Genomic DNA, 16587 nt, shown 5'->3' on the forward strand with positions numbered 1-16587 from the left:
TCTCACTCCGACCCCTGGGCTCTCAGGAGCCACAGGAAAGGCCTGTGTCCAGGGCACAGCCCAGTCATCACAGACCCCACCCTGCATTTGCCAACCCAGACAGCCTAAACTCATTCAACTTGCGACACTTAATTCTGTTCTGTTCCCCACCCAGAATGTGATGGACTCATTCAGAAATTCTGGTCTGTCTCAAACGAGACCAAGTCAGTGAAAAACACAGAGTCGACATTTGGACCAGAGCATGAAAGAAGAAACAAGGCCTCATGGTCAGCATGATGGTGGTGGCCAAACCCTTCCCCCAGGTGAGATGAATCATGGTGGGGGTGAGAATGCAACGTCCTAGGTCTGCCAAAGCATCTTCCTTCATGGCTGACTGGGGTGTTGGTGTCTCACTACCACAAACTAACGACACGGCCGTCAGTGGTGGACGTCAGCTGCAACAGATACGGAGTCAGCTATTTACTGCCAACATGGGTTAAAATAAACGCCGGTGCAGGGAGGCCAGCACGGCTGCTGAGGCAAACCACAGACCCGGCTATGAATGTCCACTGGCTGAAACAGAGTGGAACCTACGGTCCCCTTTAGCTGTCCATTTGTCCACCAGATACAGGTGAGCCAGCCTCTTCAGAGAAGGCCATGTATTCCTGATACTCAGAGAAACCAGCCTCATAAAGGGAACAAAAGAGTGGCATGGATTTTAGACACGATACTGCTCCTTTATGAAGGCAAAGTAAACTAAATGGCACGGGGAAGTTGAATGCAAAAAAAAAAAAGTGACTGCTTCCTCAAACAGCGTCCCCTGCAGCTGCTCACCCTCGAGCCGGCCACTTCCTCACCAGTGACCGCCGGCCTGGAAACGCCGTCACGCACGTCACACAGCGACAGCCAGGAACCACATGCCGAGCACGTTTGTGTAAAAGCCCGAATCAAGCAAGATGCTGCAGACTTTGACTTTCCAATTTAAATACTCCATGAAAAGAATCCCTCAGCAGCAGCCTAAATCAATTCGCATCTCACTTCTTGAAAACAAACAAACTTAATAAGGGCGCATTTGTCACCAAATATAAGGAGGACCAAACAGGTTCCTCAAAGCAAGGATTTTAACAGGTATCAAACACCATTGGTAATGTGCTAAGAAAGCAAATATTCCAAAAAATTACAAAATAAATAGATGACTAGGATAATACATGAATCAAGTGAGCTGTTAAGTTTTTGCTTTTTAAAGCAATGGAGACAGGACGGAGGGCGATCTGGCTATTTCCAATGCAGGGTGTGCACATCTCACCTTTTCAGACTCAACAACATCCTCACTGGGCAGTACAAGAGAAAAAGGAAAAAAAGAAAAAGGAAAAGAAGAACAAGCGAAAATTAGAAACACAGAAGAACAAAAATGACTTTGACAGCCTGTACAAGAGCTTAGTTGAGTGTGTGAGGCCAGGGACGCGGGACGGTGAGACCCACACTAACCTCCTGCTCCAGGGAAGGCAGGAGACTGTGGGGAGCGGCGCTGCCGGGGACACCAACGTGATCAGCTCCCCTAACCAAAACTCCACCTACATGCATCTAGACAGCTTTTGAGCTACAAAATTTTGTCGCAATTCAGGCTGGACAGTTTTACTCACTGCCACCAAGAGTAGCAGGAGAGAATTAGGCTCTGATCCTGCACCAAAGCATTGCTTTATAAATTAATGACTGTGGAATAGTAAAAGCAACAATGGAGTAAAAGTGACTGGAGAAGAACGTGCTTGACCCGAGCTCACTGGCCGCGTTAACTCACTGACGTTCAGATGCTGGCTGGGTGCTTATTGTACCAAAACAGACAGACCCACCAGGAGGGAGGTTTAATGCGCTGCTGTATTTTGATGCCGAGAGCCATGCCTGGTACCCGAGGTTCTGGGTAAACAATGGGGACAGTGTCAACCACTATGTGCTAAGCACACATCCAGCTACTCCGCCAAATCCCAAGGGCAGACTTCAAAATGCAAAAACAAGCTGGCATTCTCTGGTGGGTCTGCAGACTCAGAGCCAAGCAGTTGCTGAGCAAAAATGTCACCAGTGCCTCTTATGACAAAAGAGGAAGCACTGTCCAGGGGGCTGGGGCAGGGCTCCAGGCTTCCACTGCTCACCCACCAGTATGTGCAGGGGGATAAGGTGGTCCCTGCTTATGTTGCACCGATGTACCTACCTTGACTAACGCCTGGGGGCTCAGCAGGAGGTGACAGGTGAGGTGAACGGAGTCAGTCTGGGAGAAGCCCGGTGCTGGCAGCTGTGCCTTCAGCAGTGCCCAGGCTCCTAAACCTGCCACCTAATCTCCAAGGAGCAGAAGGGGAGTGCGAACATGTAGATCACAGGGCCCTGTGAGGACAAGTACAGATCATGGACACGACATGCCTTGCCCCTTCCTTAAGCCACAGAGGCATGTCCGGGGAGGAACTGAAAATTCATCCAGAGTTCGCCAGGCACTACACGCTGGTGGGACTCGGGTCCCCTGTGCCTCTCACTCACAGGGCTGGACTGGACATTCTTTTTATCAATTCTCTGGCATCTTCTCCTCCAACTGACCAACAACCAGAAAGTAGGATCTGATCTTAGGTATGTTCAAGAATCACAGAGCACCGCCTCCACAGCGGGCCCGGCAGCACGTGCCAGGTCCTCCAACCATCACCTTTGGGACCGCCATGAGCGCTCTCCAGACTCAAAGCCCGAGGCCGTAGGCCGGGGGTACACAACTTGCCTCACTCTCCCCAGCAAAGTGGAACCACCTCTCGGTAAAGGCATCTCAACCTTTACTGCCCGAGGGACAGCAAGATAGACACATGGGGAAACAGAGCAGAGGGTGAGGGGGTAGGCTGCCCAGAAGAGCTCGTCTGCACTTCCGAGGCAAAGTGAGGCCTTTGACCTAATCACAGGGGCAAAGTGAGGAGGAACCTTTCCCTGCTCTGTCCCATACTCCGTGACACAACATTCCCTGCATAAGGAGTTCATTCGGAAGTCCCTGGCGGTGTTTCTGATGTCCTAACCTGGCATGGTGGCTGTCGGGCAGGGACAGAGGGCCTGAGCCGTGCAGGTGCTGGGCCTGGGAGGCAGCAGACACCGGCTCCAGCTGCAGCTCAACCAGCGCCTCGTTCTGCGTCTCGGGATTCAGCATCTCATCTATAAGCAAAGGGATGAGACTGTCCCAGGACAGGCTGCCCAACAGAAATGAGATGAGATCCATGTAAAGAAAGTTTCCCAGTTGCCACATTTAAAAATTAAACAAACAAACAAAAAAACAAATATTAGAAAATGATTTTAAGAACCGATCTTACTTATTCTACTGTATGTAAAATACTACCATTTTCACATGTAATCAATATAGAAAGTAACAAGATAGAATACATTCCTTTTTCTAGACAAGCCTCAGCGTCTGATGTGCATTTGACCTACAGTACATGTCAGCTCAGACCAGCCTCCTCCTCAGCGCTCCTAGCATCATTGGCTGTGGCTACTCTATTGGACAGAAAATCCAGGGGTCCCACCAGTGGTCCTGGCTGAAAAGCAGGAGGTAGTGTCCACACTAACCCTAAAAGGACCTCTCTGAAACAAAGGGGGATTCACTTTGAAATGTCTGTAAACTGGCGGGCTGCACCTTCCTCCACCCTTGGCTACAAGACAGCGTTCTTCCTTGCTGATCCCTTCCTGGATGTAGGGAAGCAATCCGGCACACAGCCAGGGTGGCCGGTCCTACAGGTAGACTTACCTGCTCTCTGTGTCCAGTCCCATGAAGTCCTCCTTCTCAAACAAGGTGCAGAGGAGGGGGATCTTGTCTCCAGACTTGTTGGGGGCCCTATTCAGCCAGTTGGACTTCAGAATGATGAAGAGTGACCCAGTGAAGTCCTCGATCCTCTTCTCCACCAGCCTGCAGGCCTCGTAGGTTGAAAGCCACGTAGGTGCGCGTCTGCTCGGCCACCTCCCCATACAGCACAAAGACAAAGAGCTGAGAGTCATTAACGAGGTGCCATACAGCTCCTCTGCACGTGGAGCTTCTCGAAGGCCTTGGCCAAGAGGCAGTCGGTAATGGTGACAAGGCCCACGACCTTGCAATGGGTCTGGAAGTTTCTCCACTCATTCTCGGGCGCATAGTGGTGCCTATAGTGGATACAGAGTGCCCACTGGGAGCCGCACGGGCTGATCTGGCTCACCAAGGAGATTCGCTTATAGATGCAAAAAAAATTCTCCTCTGAGATAATTCCAACGGCTTTTACCATCACGGGGAGATTCTGGTCGTTCTCAGCGCACTGCACGTAGTGAGGGATGCTCATGTTGCAGCCCCTGCAGAGAGGGGATAGGAGATCGAGATACATACTCTGCTGTGGGCTGTGTGCCCCTCTGGGTTGCGGTGACCTCGTGTGTACCAGCCAGAAGGCAAGGGAAGCCCAAGCAAAGCCGGGGGTACAGTTTGTCCTCAGCGTCTGCACATGGCTAGTGTAGCTCGGATCACATTACCCAGCTTTTGGTCTAGGCTTGCTGCACCTGCACAGCAGGGTCATTTCTTGTTTTCTGTTTCCAAGTACCTAGCCAGACCCTGATGCAAAGTCAGTGCTCAAAACTGCTGAATAAAGAAATGAACAAAGGAACGGCTTTCCCCAACCCCCTTCAGCAGAATATAGAGAAAAGAACCACAGTGGGATCGAAACATCAGGATTTCAATTCCAATTTGTTTGAACTCCTAAGCTGCAGAATAATGGATAAGAAAACTTGCCTTGGGGAGGAGGGTACAGTTCAGTGGTAGAGCACGTGCTTACCATGTACGAGGTCCTGGGTTCAAACACCAGTACCTCATTTTAAAAAATGAAACAAATAAACAAACATACTTACCCTCCTCAAAAAATATTTTTTAATTCAAATTTCAAAACACATCTTGCAATTGACACAACATTGTAAACTTGACTATACTTCAATTAAAAAAAAATCCTTGCCTTACAAGAATATATCTGGATTACGCAAGTTTGCAAATGTAAAATGCCTAGGGTACCACCTGCATAAAAAGGGGGGACTGTAGAAATTTACTATCGCTCCTTTATGAGCTATATTACCTTAGGTGGGTGTTATAACTTCTCACATCTAATTTTCTCAGATTAAAAAACACTACCTGATTCTCAGTAATGCTGAAGAATCTGATAACCCTATGAAAGCATCTGACCCACAGAGGTTACTCAATAAATGTTTGTTGAATGAATGAATAAACAAGCAAAGTGAATGCTGCTCCCTGCCATAGACCATCATAGTGGTACTGCCTAGAAATCCCAAGCCCAAGTTCACCCGACTCTGCACTAACCATGTGGGTGACCTGGGCAGGCCTGTGTGCTTCTCTAAGCCCCAGTTTAATCGTGAATAGAAATAAGGGCAATAACACAAACCTCAAATTGTTAGTGAGTCAGTAATGAATTGTACCCCAACACTGCAAGATGGAACCATTAAGGAAAACTGGGGAAAGAGTACATAGGCCCTCTCCATATTATCTCTTACAACTACATGGGAAACTACATTACATCACAAAATTAAAAGTCTAATTTTTTAAAGAGGATATTGAGGTTAAATGAGCTCACTGTCTCAAATAAGGAACACACAGCACAAATAGAACAATCCCTAGAGCATGAGATACACTCAGTTAAATTTCCCACTGAACCCAAAGGTCCCTCCAAATTCAGAGCACGAGAATGGGTCCTCGTGGCCAGAGGCCACTGTACCTGAAGCTAACAAATCTAGTGGTCCCCACTTCCAAGAGCCCTTGTCACCAACCTAGGTCTAAGTTTGTATTTGTAATTTATTTTTCTTTTTATTAAATAGAAACCCCCAATTGCATAGCCTTCAGTTCACCAAAACCTGACCACAGAGATCATGATGGCAGCCCTCCTTTGTGAAACAATAAAATGAAAAGCCATTTCCACAAGACCTCTGTGTAAATCTACTAGGGAACTTCATCCTGGACTGAGAGGAAGAGGACTGGGGAGGAGGGGGCAATCTGGGGCGCAGAGAACCATGGGCCACCTGCCCGACGATGGACTTTAGTTTCAACACTCACCCTCCAGGTACTTCAAAATACACACAGACAGAGTGCTATGGACAAGATTTTTTTTTTTTAAAGAAATCACTGACGCCCTAGCAGCTCTTGTTTCTAACGAGACTCAAATGGATTATGTGTATAATGTTTCACAGAAACCCTAAAAAACTATCACCCCAACTTGACACATGAAGAAACTGAGGGAGAGAAGTTTATCACATTGTGCAAGATTAGAGAGAAGCCACATCAGACACCGTATTTAAACCCAATCCCCTTCTCCACTGCTTACACTAGAAAGTGTGACATACAGCCCCTTTCCTGCCCTTTTCCTGCAATAAATCTCTGAAGAGTCTTTTCTGTGCCACCTGGAATCACAATCACATCAGTTTTCCACAAAGAACTCTGTCACTCCTTGGAGAAAGTATCAAAATCTAAAGGGTTGGGATGGGAGGAGAGATTTGCATTTTCTGTTTCTCAAAGGAAACATGGCTTTAAAACAAACTGAAAAGCACTTATCTAGTCTACGGTCTCATTGTGCAGAGAAGGAAACGGACGCTGAGAAGAGATGAGGAAAGGGCCTTATTAACAAATATTGCCTGAGTGCAGCACCAAGCCAGCCCTGGGCACCACTGTGGGAAGATCTGGGAGGCCCAGGAGAATGAGTGTTAGAAAAAGGAAAGATAAGAAGCATACAAGGCCCTGTCTCTACATCACCATAACATGGAGTTCCACCAATTTACCCAGTATGGGTGCAGCCAAAATTAAGGTGGGCTAGAGAGGTTACAGAAACTTTGAAGTCTCAATCATAGTGGAAATTCTAACATTTACTGTGTTTTTTTCCCAGTTCAAGCATCAGCTCAGTGGGCGCTCTGTACCAGGGACTACACGAGGCCTGGAGTTCTCCCAAATACAGATCTCTGTTACCACGTGTGAAAACCACATACAGGCCCACCAGAAGAAATACGCCCACAGATAAAATGGAATTACTGAAACTGAAAGCCGCCAAGCAGCATATATTAACTAGGAAAAATGGTACTGCTAGAAATGGACTCATGGACATAGAAACAAACTGTGTTTAGCAGGCAGGAAAGGGAGAATTAACAGATACACATTAATAAATATAAAATAAATGACAAGGACCTGCTATATAGCACAGGAAACTATATTCAAGTTCTTGTAATGAGTTGTACTAAAAACAATCTAAAACTTATGTATATACATATGCATCTGTTTATAACTGAATCTCTCCTGTGCACCTGAAACTAACATTGTAAGTTAACTACACTTCAATAAAAAATAATTAGAAAAATAAAAGCAAGTCATTAAAAAAATAAAAGAACACTGTAATCCCCTTAGCTGTAGGTGGTGGAGAATTCTGGTTGCAAGCACCAACTCCACTGGATCACTCCAGCACTGTCTGTCACTCTTTCTGACCATCAGAGTGTCACTTGGCTTCACTGAGGTTAATTTCTCTTCTGTGAAAAGCTACAGTTGCAACTAAGAATGTATAGAATCTCATCATTCACAAGCCCAAAAATTTGTGAGGACTTCCCATGGGCCAGGCTCTGGACAGATGAAAATTTAGGGTCTCAGATATATTCATCGGTAGAAGAAGTTTATGCCATAAAGACATTAATTATTCCTGTTTTGATAGACAGATTCAATGTAATTCTTATTAGAATTCCTACCAGATTTTTCATGGAATGTAACAAGTTAATTTATGGTCAGGAATAGCCAAGAAACTTCTTTAGAAGCACCACTGGGGAAGGGTGGATAGGTCATTGATTTCCACTGTTCTTTCTGAAGTGATGAAAAACGTTCTGGAATAATAATGGTTGCAGCACTGTGAATATGCTAAAAGCTGCTGAATTGTACCATTTAAATGGATGGACTTCATAGTGTGTGAACAAAATCACAATAAAGCTGTTATATGAAAAAAATATTTCTTGACAATTATTTTCCCCTCTATACAACTAGTGTGCCACACAATTTAAGAAAAACAAAAAGCCAAAACAAACCAAACTGTGCCAGGAGCTCTTTAGGACTGCAATGCCCCTGGGTCTCCAAGGCCTCTGGTGGTGCTGTTCCTGTTAACACACACTAGCTGGGCTGGGCTAGTTAGGGACTATAACTATCTTTCTAAAATCTACGGTCACACATTTCACCCTGGGAGAGGGAAGCCTGGAGGATGTCACAGCCTCATACCTTCAGCTCATTTTTAGGTGAACCAAGCCCTGCTTTCACCACTAAAACCCCTCTCACTATAAAAACACGTGACATCATCAAGCACCGCCATCATAACACCTGAAAGTGTTCAAAGTACTTACCTGGGGCAGAAACACTGAGGGAGGAGACGGAAGCTCCCTTAGCACTGACGCTCCCTTTTGCCGACTCCACCAGGAGAAGCTGGTATTTACAACCTGAGGCTTTCAGCCCGGGGAGCAGCGCCCATGCCACTGAGCTGGTCCGCAGGGAGCGGGAAAGGGAGAGGAGGGCAGCCCCGGAGTCGTGGGGCAGAGAGAGCTGGGTGGGGGACGCGTGTGGCAGCCCCGCTCGGAGGCCAGCCCCAGCCCCAGCCCAAGCCGCCCGCCCCCGTCCGGGTCCGCAGACCCGCCCGCGCGGGACACAGCCCGCCCAGTGGTGGGGACGGGTCGGCGGCCGAGGAGAGGAAGCCTGGGAGGAGAATTCTCGCAGGCGGGAGAGGGGAAGGGGACGCCAGCCGCGGACTGAGGGGAGCCCGGCTGGGGCGAGAGGTGGCAGGTGCACACCTGGCCCTGGACAGGTGTGACCGAGGCGCTGGGGCAGAGGGGCCTGGCCCGAGCAATTCAGCTGAACACACGCTGACTCGCACCCTCGAGCGCTGTGACACGCGGACCACCCTCCCCCAGCAGCCTGAACATTTCCCGGGAGCCCCTACCTTGCACTTCCACAGCCGGAGGCCCCGGCCCTTGGCAGAGCTGAGAAGCCTTTGGGGCCGATCCCCGGCTCTGAGCTGGAGCTTCCAACCCGCGGTCCAGCTGGCACTGACTACGCATGCACAGTCGTGCCAGCGACCCTCTGGTTTCTGCGAGAGAAGCTGGGGAAGTGAGGGAGGGAGAAAATGGGAGGAGGAAGGGAGGAGGGGAAAAGTGTAGGGAGACAGATGGACAGGAGGTGCAGAGAGAACAGAGGGATCTGGAGAGGGGAGGGGAGTAGCAGAGATGGAGAGAAAATGCTTTACCTCTGGAGCACCCCGAAGGAGGCGGCAGACCTGCCTATGTACCCTTCAGTAACCCTTCAAGGCCCGCAGCTCAAATTTTATCTCCCTGGTCCAGCCCTTCAGTCGAGGCCTCTGCAGAACCCCTATGGGATCACGTCCGTTGCCCCCACGCGGAGATGTGTTTCCTGTTGCTCTGGGAACCAAGCACCCGAGGGTGTTGTCGCTCAGAACTACCTTGGGAAGAGTACATATTCCCCTTTTACACGCTGGGAAACAGGCAGGCAAGATCTCTGCCTTAGCTCCACTATCCCAGGTGTTGAGCTGGCGGGGAGTGGGAGGTATAAAATCAGAGCCCCAGAGGGAGCATACTGCCTGAGTGTTGGTGCATAGTCCCCATCCCGCCTGATTAAACCACACCCCACCCTAGGGGAACCATCAAGGGCTCACAGTAGGTCCCTGGGTGTGGGAGAGCTGTCCTAATTTCCATTGCCCAGCTTGCTGGGTAGATAGGAGTGTTACTGAGTCCAAATTCATTCTCCTCAGTGCAGGACAGGCCAGTAAGTTGGGAGACCAGATGTTGGGGCATGGAATAGCAAGTTTCTGTAGACTTTGATGGCAAAGTAATGTCCTAGAAAACCATCTCCCCAAGTCACAGTTCAGGCTCCTTTCCTACGTGCTTGGTTGTAGCAAATTCTTGGTGTAGGAATTCTTTTTTGTTAAAATCCTTTGTTCTTGAAGCTATCCGCCTAAGCCAAATCTCTGTAAACCTCCAGAAAAACAAACGTTATTTTCTATTCTGCAACTTGTTATCTTTTTATGAATGAAAAAGTGTTAAAAATCCTTAAAGGTCAGAGCCTTCAGAATAGGCTCTCCTGTATATTTCAGGCTCTAGGCAACATTGTTTCACAAGCAGGATGAAGCCTTGGAGACAGAGCACAGGGTTAAAGTCAAAGGAAATGTTCTAGTATGGAGTCAGATTTGTTCTTTTCTATTACCCGGGCAGAAGGCACTTGAGGATTTAAACCCCTATAAATTAAAAATAAGTAAACGTTTAAAGGAATTTACATACATAGGTGTGAATATGCAAAGCATATCTGGAAAATCACACAAAGGATAGTAAACAGTGGCATCTCCAGGGAGGGCTGAAAGAACAGACAATGAGGGAAAACTTCTTTCACTTGTGTATTTTTGTGCTCTGTTTGAATTTTTTTAACCATATGCATGTATTTCTTTTTCAGTTAAAAAAAATTGTAATGGAGCAAAGGAGTAACTAGCACAGCAAATACAGCAGCCATGGAACCATGAGCCATCACTGTTAATTTAAGCCAGGAAACATTTATTGACTCTCTCCTATGTGCCCAGTGCTTTTTTAAAGACTTCTTCTATTATTATTATTATTTTTTTATTTTTAATTTATTTTATAAAATAATAACATTCTATCCCTCAACCTTGCCAAGGGCTGGTGGAAAACCAACTGAGTTTTTCTTGAGTTGTTTTCCAAGGAGTAGAGATGAGTTATAAACCGAACACATCTTCCGGGCAAAACAGTCGGAGTGGTTTTCCAGCAGGCCAGACAGCTGTGAAGGGTTTACCATAGAGGAGCCCAGAGGCTGAGAGAGAAAGCCTCCAGGACCCTACAAAAAGCTGCCCAAAGTGCCTTCTCCATGGCACTACTGAAATAGGAAAGAACAAATCTGACTCCATATTAGATCTGTTCGTTTGACTTTAACCCTGTGCCCTTTTTCCTAGGTTCAGTCTTGTTGGTTCTGCACCTTTTGTAAAACAATGTTGCCTAACGCCTGAAAAATACAGGAGACCCTATTCTCAAGGCTCTGACTTTAAAGGAAATTAACACTTTTCCATTCGTATAAAGATAACAAGTTACAAAATAGGAAATAACATTTGTTTGTTGGAGGTTTACACGGATCTGACCCAGGTGAAGAGCTGCAAGAACAAAAGATTCTAACAACAAAGAATTCATAAACGAAGTTTGCAACAACCAAGCATTCCTGCTTCCCCTTTTTAATAAAAAAGATCCTGAATTCTGACTTTGGGAGATGGTTTTCCAGGACATTTGACTTCCATCTTCTCAGCTGGCTTTCCAAATTAATGTTGCTATTTCTTGCCCCAAAACCTGCTCTCCCGATTTACTGGCCTGTAATGCACAAGCAGAACAAGTATGGACTTGGAAAGACAAACATACATTGAAAGTACCCATTTGGTATTTTAAATGACCTGCTTCCACTCATCTTCCTGACGTTTTCTTCTCTTGAAAACTCCTGCTATGTGTATGAAAACCCTGTCATGTGGACACATTTACATCTCTAGCCACTATCCTTCCAGGTAAGAACTGATGCCAAGAAGTCAATGGAAGTTGTTAGAATGTATTACCTGGCCAGAAAAGAGCAGAAGTGGGTTCTGGCTGATGTTCAGGAGCAGGCTGGGACACCTGACAAGATGTCATATGTACGGATAGATAGCTGAGCACCAAAGGAGAAGCTTCTAAGCCTCCATGAGGGACTTGTTGGATAGGAAGGAAAAGTCCCAGCCTATAGCTCTGATACCACCACAAGCTTCCTGAGCGAGGCTGCACAAGTCACTTAAATTCTCTAGGGCCGTGCTGCCCACCATGGGAGCCACCAGCCACATTCAGGATTATGAAGTTATTCTGTAGCCAGACAGAATTATAAATACACATTTTATTGCAAAAGTTCAGCAAGTATAATATTTAAAAACATTATTGGTTATCTTGCTCTAACGAGTTATTTTTGTATGTCTAGCTTTCTGTGGTTTGCAAAGCCTGCGACTAATGATTCCCTTACAGTGAGGTATTTTGAAATTATAAGTTACTGGACACAGTACCCTCATATCACACTTGAAAAAAATTGATCCACATAAGCAAGGTGATCTGACTTAGTAGTTATGAGCAGGGGCTCTGGGGTCAGCCTGCCTGAGTATAAATTCTCACTCTGCCTCCAGGGGGTTCTGTGTGAATCTTGGAAAAATTATTGTTGTTGTTGTTGTTGTTGTTATTTGTGCCTCTTTTTCCTTACCTTTCAAATAGCGAGGAATATGTAGACTTTATCCCCTACTCTTTTGGCAGGATTAAATGAGTAAATGTCTGTGCTGCCCACTTCCCTGGGTTTCAGCATTCTCCAGGCAATCAGTGCCAAACTCAGTGTTATCCTCCACTGTCTTCGTCAGTCTGGGATGCTGTAACAAATTACCGTGGGTCGGGTGGCTTAAACAACCAGCATATTCCTTAAGTTTTGGAGGCTGAGGTCAATGTATCTGGGAGAGAATAGCCTTCAAGGCTCGAAGATGGCTGTCTTCCCTCTATCTTCATGGGCCAGAGAGCAGAGAGAAGCAAGCAATCTGGGACCCTTTATAACGGCACTAATCCCATTCATGAGGGCTCTACTCTCATGACTTCACTTTATCCTAGTAATCACCTCCCAAAGGCCCCGCCTCCCATACCATCATCCTGGGAGATGGGGTTTCGACATATGGATTTTGAGGGGATGCAAACATTCAGCCCACACATCGGCTAACTCTCCCCAACATGCAGTCATCAAACCTGTAGCTAATATCAAAGTAATGTTTATATCCCTCTGCACATTTCCATTCCTGCATCCACTAACACTGAAGCCCTGTTATTTTATTCCTTATTTTTCTGGTAGAGATTTAATTGATTCCTCTAATCCAATGCTCTCCTCACTCCAAACAGTCGTCTTAACAGCCCTGCCAGGTAGGTCTTCCTTAAGACACCTTCCCACTGCACCTGGTTGTTTTTCAGTATAAATGTCAGAATCCTCTCCACACCCCAGCCTAGACCTTTAATCCCTTACACTACCGCCCACTATGTTATTTTTCTATTACCACTGTAACAAATTTCCATAAGCTTAACAACTTAAACCAGCACAGATTTATCACCTTATGGCTGTGGAGGTCAGAGATCCAACACTGTTCTCATTGAGCTAAATTCAACTTAACAGCAGGGTTCCTTCCTTCTAGAGGACCTAGAAGAGAATGTTTCCTTGTTTTTGGTTTTTTTTCTAGCTTCCAGAGGTCACCCAACTTCCTTAGCTTGTGCCCCATGACTTCCTCCATTTTCATGGCCAGCAGCCTTTCTGAACACTGCTCCATGGCTACACCTCCCTCTGAGTTTAAACTCAGCTGGGCTATGTCCTCCATTTTAAGGACCCTGTGATTACATTGGGCCCACCTGGACAATCCAGGCTACTCACCCTATTGTCTCTTCTCAGGATCCCCTTCTCCCCTCCCATTCAGGCATTATGTATGTGGCTGTGACATTCACCTTGTATGACATTTCCTCTCATGAGCAATATAAGGTTCAAGGCACTTATGAATGACTTTTTGTTTTTCTTCCTTAGTCTTTCTACATTCAGTATGTGTGGTGAGATTATATGAATCCTTTTTATTTGTGGCCCTCCACTAATCTTTAATAATGTATCATGGGTTTAAAAGGCTAATAGACAATTTAGAAGACAGAAATCCTCTAAGATTTTTCTCCTAATATAATCTGTCATCCCTTTTACCATGTACAGAAACATGTCACAGTTGGCTAACCTGTGGCGGGGGAGGGACATGATTCTGCCAACACACTCCCCTCATTCTCACCAATTTGATGATCGGCTAACCAAGGATCTATGCTCCCCACTTCACTCACTTCCTCCTCCTTTCCACTGACTATTCTGTTCCCACTGCTACCTTCATTCACTACATCAGGATTTCATGACCACATTCTTCTCTAAATAAAGTAGATATCTTGCATCTAATGTCTGATAACTGTTCTTATTGTATATGCACACACTTACCTACACATTAATCCACCGATCTCTTTATTTTCCTAGAATTGTCCAGAGGAATCCGTTCCATCATGATGATGATGATGATACTGACAGTGATGACAAGGGCCTCTCAAGGATTCTGATAAAGAGGGAATCGATAAAGAGAGGGAATCATTACAAAATTACAACAGAAACAGGCTTAAAAGTAAATAACTGCTAAAGTGTTTAATGAAATTGACTAATATTGAACTATTTTTAAAACTTTGTAACACTGAATTTAAAATTTTAATGGGAATTTTCATTCACCCCTAACCAAGATTCAACTCCAGGACCAAAATCTAAGGAATTCTATCTTCTAACAAATTGTCCACTAGCCTTTTAAACATGTGATCCTTTAAAAAGGGTAATTGCTGGGCTGAAAATAAGCAGGATTCATATAATCTCACCAGACATAGTGAATGTGGAAAGACCAGGGAAGAAAAACAAGAAGCCATTCATAATGTCTTGAAAATTACGTTGCACACAGAAGAAAATGTTAGCCAAGGTGAGTGTCACATCAACATGACGCCTGAGTGGGATGGGGAAGCTGATCTTCCTCATCAGACATTTATGCTGATTTGTTAGATGCCAACACAATTTCCTCATTGGATTTGCTTCTAATACGTATGGAAGAGTTTAGGCTCTACCAAGAGCAGACTAAACATTTTCCCCTGCTGTCAGGTCACTGGACTGAATGTCCCCACAAGAAGGACATGATTATGTTTCATAGGGAAGTCTTCTTGAGAAGCAACAGGCTTTTCAAGGGCAGAACTGCATGTCCCCCCATGGAGGGCTGGAGGAGGGCTAGATGGGACACTAGAAAAACAGCAGGAGTGAGTTCAGATACTGCTGCACAGGTCGCCAAAGTCAGCAGTGCTATCTCTAAGGATATGTCATTCTCCCAAAATTTCCATGAGTGAAGGAGCCTGTGAACGCTAAGCAGGTTTTTAAGACACAGCAGCACATAATTTACATCACAACTCAATTACAGTATGTTTTGATATTTGGAAAGTAATTAGCCGTTGTTCTTTGAAACTGCAGCAGTAGCAATAGAAATAAAAAAGACTGAGACGTCTTGGAGACAACAATCAATAAACAATTCTAAATCTGCAGGATTTGTTGACAATATGCAAGCAATGAGCTAGATGTGTGCTGCAGATACCTCTTACTGCAGGGCTCACTGCTGCAAAGCATAGAACTAGTTTTCTCAGCACACAGAGGGAACCAAGTCAAGATTCCTAATTTTGAGAGGTTTACCATACGGCTGGAAAGATCAGACAAGTACATACAGCCAAATATGAATAAATGTAATCAAATAATATGAAATGTGAATGGAGCACAGAAGACAGAGAAATTCCTTTCACCTGGGATCTAGAGAGAGTTCTTCTGAAAATGCGGCTTTGGAGATGGCCAAAGACATGGGTGGAATTTTGGTAGAACAGGATGTAAGGAATTTAGAAACTGATTGTAAAATTCATATAAAAATGCAAAGGATCCCAAATATCCAAAACAACTTTGAACAAGAAAAACAAAGTTGGAAGACTTACACTATCTAATTTTCAGAATTTTTTTATAAAGCTACAGTAATCAGAAAGTAAGCTGTTGGTGTAAAACAGGAAAATAGAATAATGGAACAGAATAGAAAGTTCAGAACTAAACCAATACTTATATAGACAATTGATTCTCAAAAAGGATGCAGTGGAGAAAAGGATCTTTTCAACAAGTAGTGCTGGAATTGTTAGACAGTGATACGCAAAAAAAAAAAAATGAACTTTGATCCACACCTCACAAAATATACAAAAATTAACTCAAAGTGGATCATAGATCTTAACAGGAAATCTAAAACTATAAAACAGCGAGGAGAAAAAGCATAGGCTTAAGCTTTATGGCCTTGGGTTTGGCAAATATTTCTTTGCTATGACACCAAAAGTATCATCTATTTTAAAAAGTAGCTGATAGGGTGAACTTTACAAAAATGAAGACTCTTCAAAGCTCTTCTAAACACTGCTAAGCAAATGAAAAGACAAGCCATAGACAGAAGCTATTTGCAGATCATATATCTGGTAAAGATCTCTCTTTGTGTCTGATCCAGAATAAAAACATTTCAAAACACAATAATAATGCAAACACCTGAATGAATGAATGAGGCCAGAAAACACACTTCAGTAAAGATATCCAGATGGATAATAAGCATATGAAAAGATGCTGATTAAAGATGCCATTAGTCATTATAGAAATGCTTTTAAAAACCACAGTGAGATACTAGTTCACATATATACTAGAATGTATACGATTAGAAAGACCGACCTTACAAAGTGCTGGCAAGGAAGTAGAGCAACCAGAACTGATACACACCACGAGGAATTTACAATAGCACAACCATTTTGGAAAACTGTTTAACAGTTTCTTTTAAAAAGGTAAACACCTATCTACCATATAACCCAGATATTTCTCATCTGATGCTTTAGAAAATAAAAGTGTATGTCCATAAAAAG

General features: G+C 44.8%; 1 long non-coding RNA gene across 1 annotated transcript; it reads right to left on the bottom strand.

Moving 5' to 3' along the window:
• Positions 1 to 4049: 4049 nt before the first annotated feature.
• LOC140693190 (uncharacterized) lies at positions 4050 to 14187 on the bottom strand. Its single transcript, XR_012068905.1, has 4 exons — positions 14081 to 14187; positions 12296 to 12455; positions 8961 to 9217; positions 4050 to 4311 (listed from the first exon to the last, which is right to left on the bottom strand). It is a non-coding gene; the product is annotated as an uncharacterized lncRNA (long non-coding RNA).
• Positions 14188 to 16587: the final 2400 nt, after the last annotated feature.

Source organism: Vicugna pacos, unplaced genomic scaffold (assembly GCF_048564905.1).
Source record: "Vicugna pacos unplaced genomic scaffold, VicPac4 scaffold_19, whole genome shotgun sequence".
NCBI lineage: Eukaryota > Metazoa > Chordata > Mammalia > Artiodactyla > Camelidae > Vicugna > Vicugna pacos.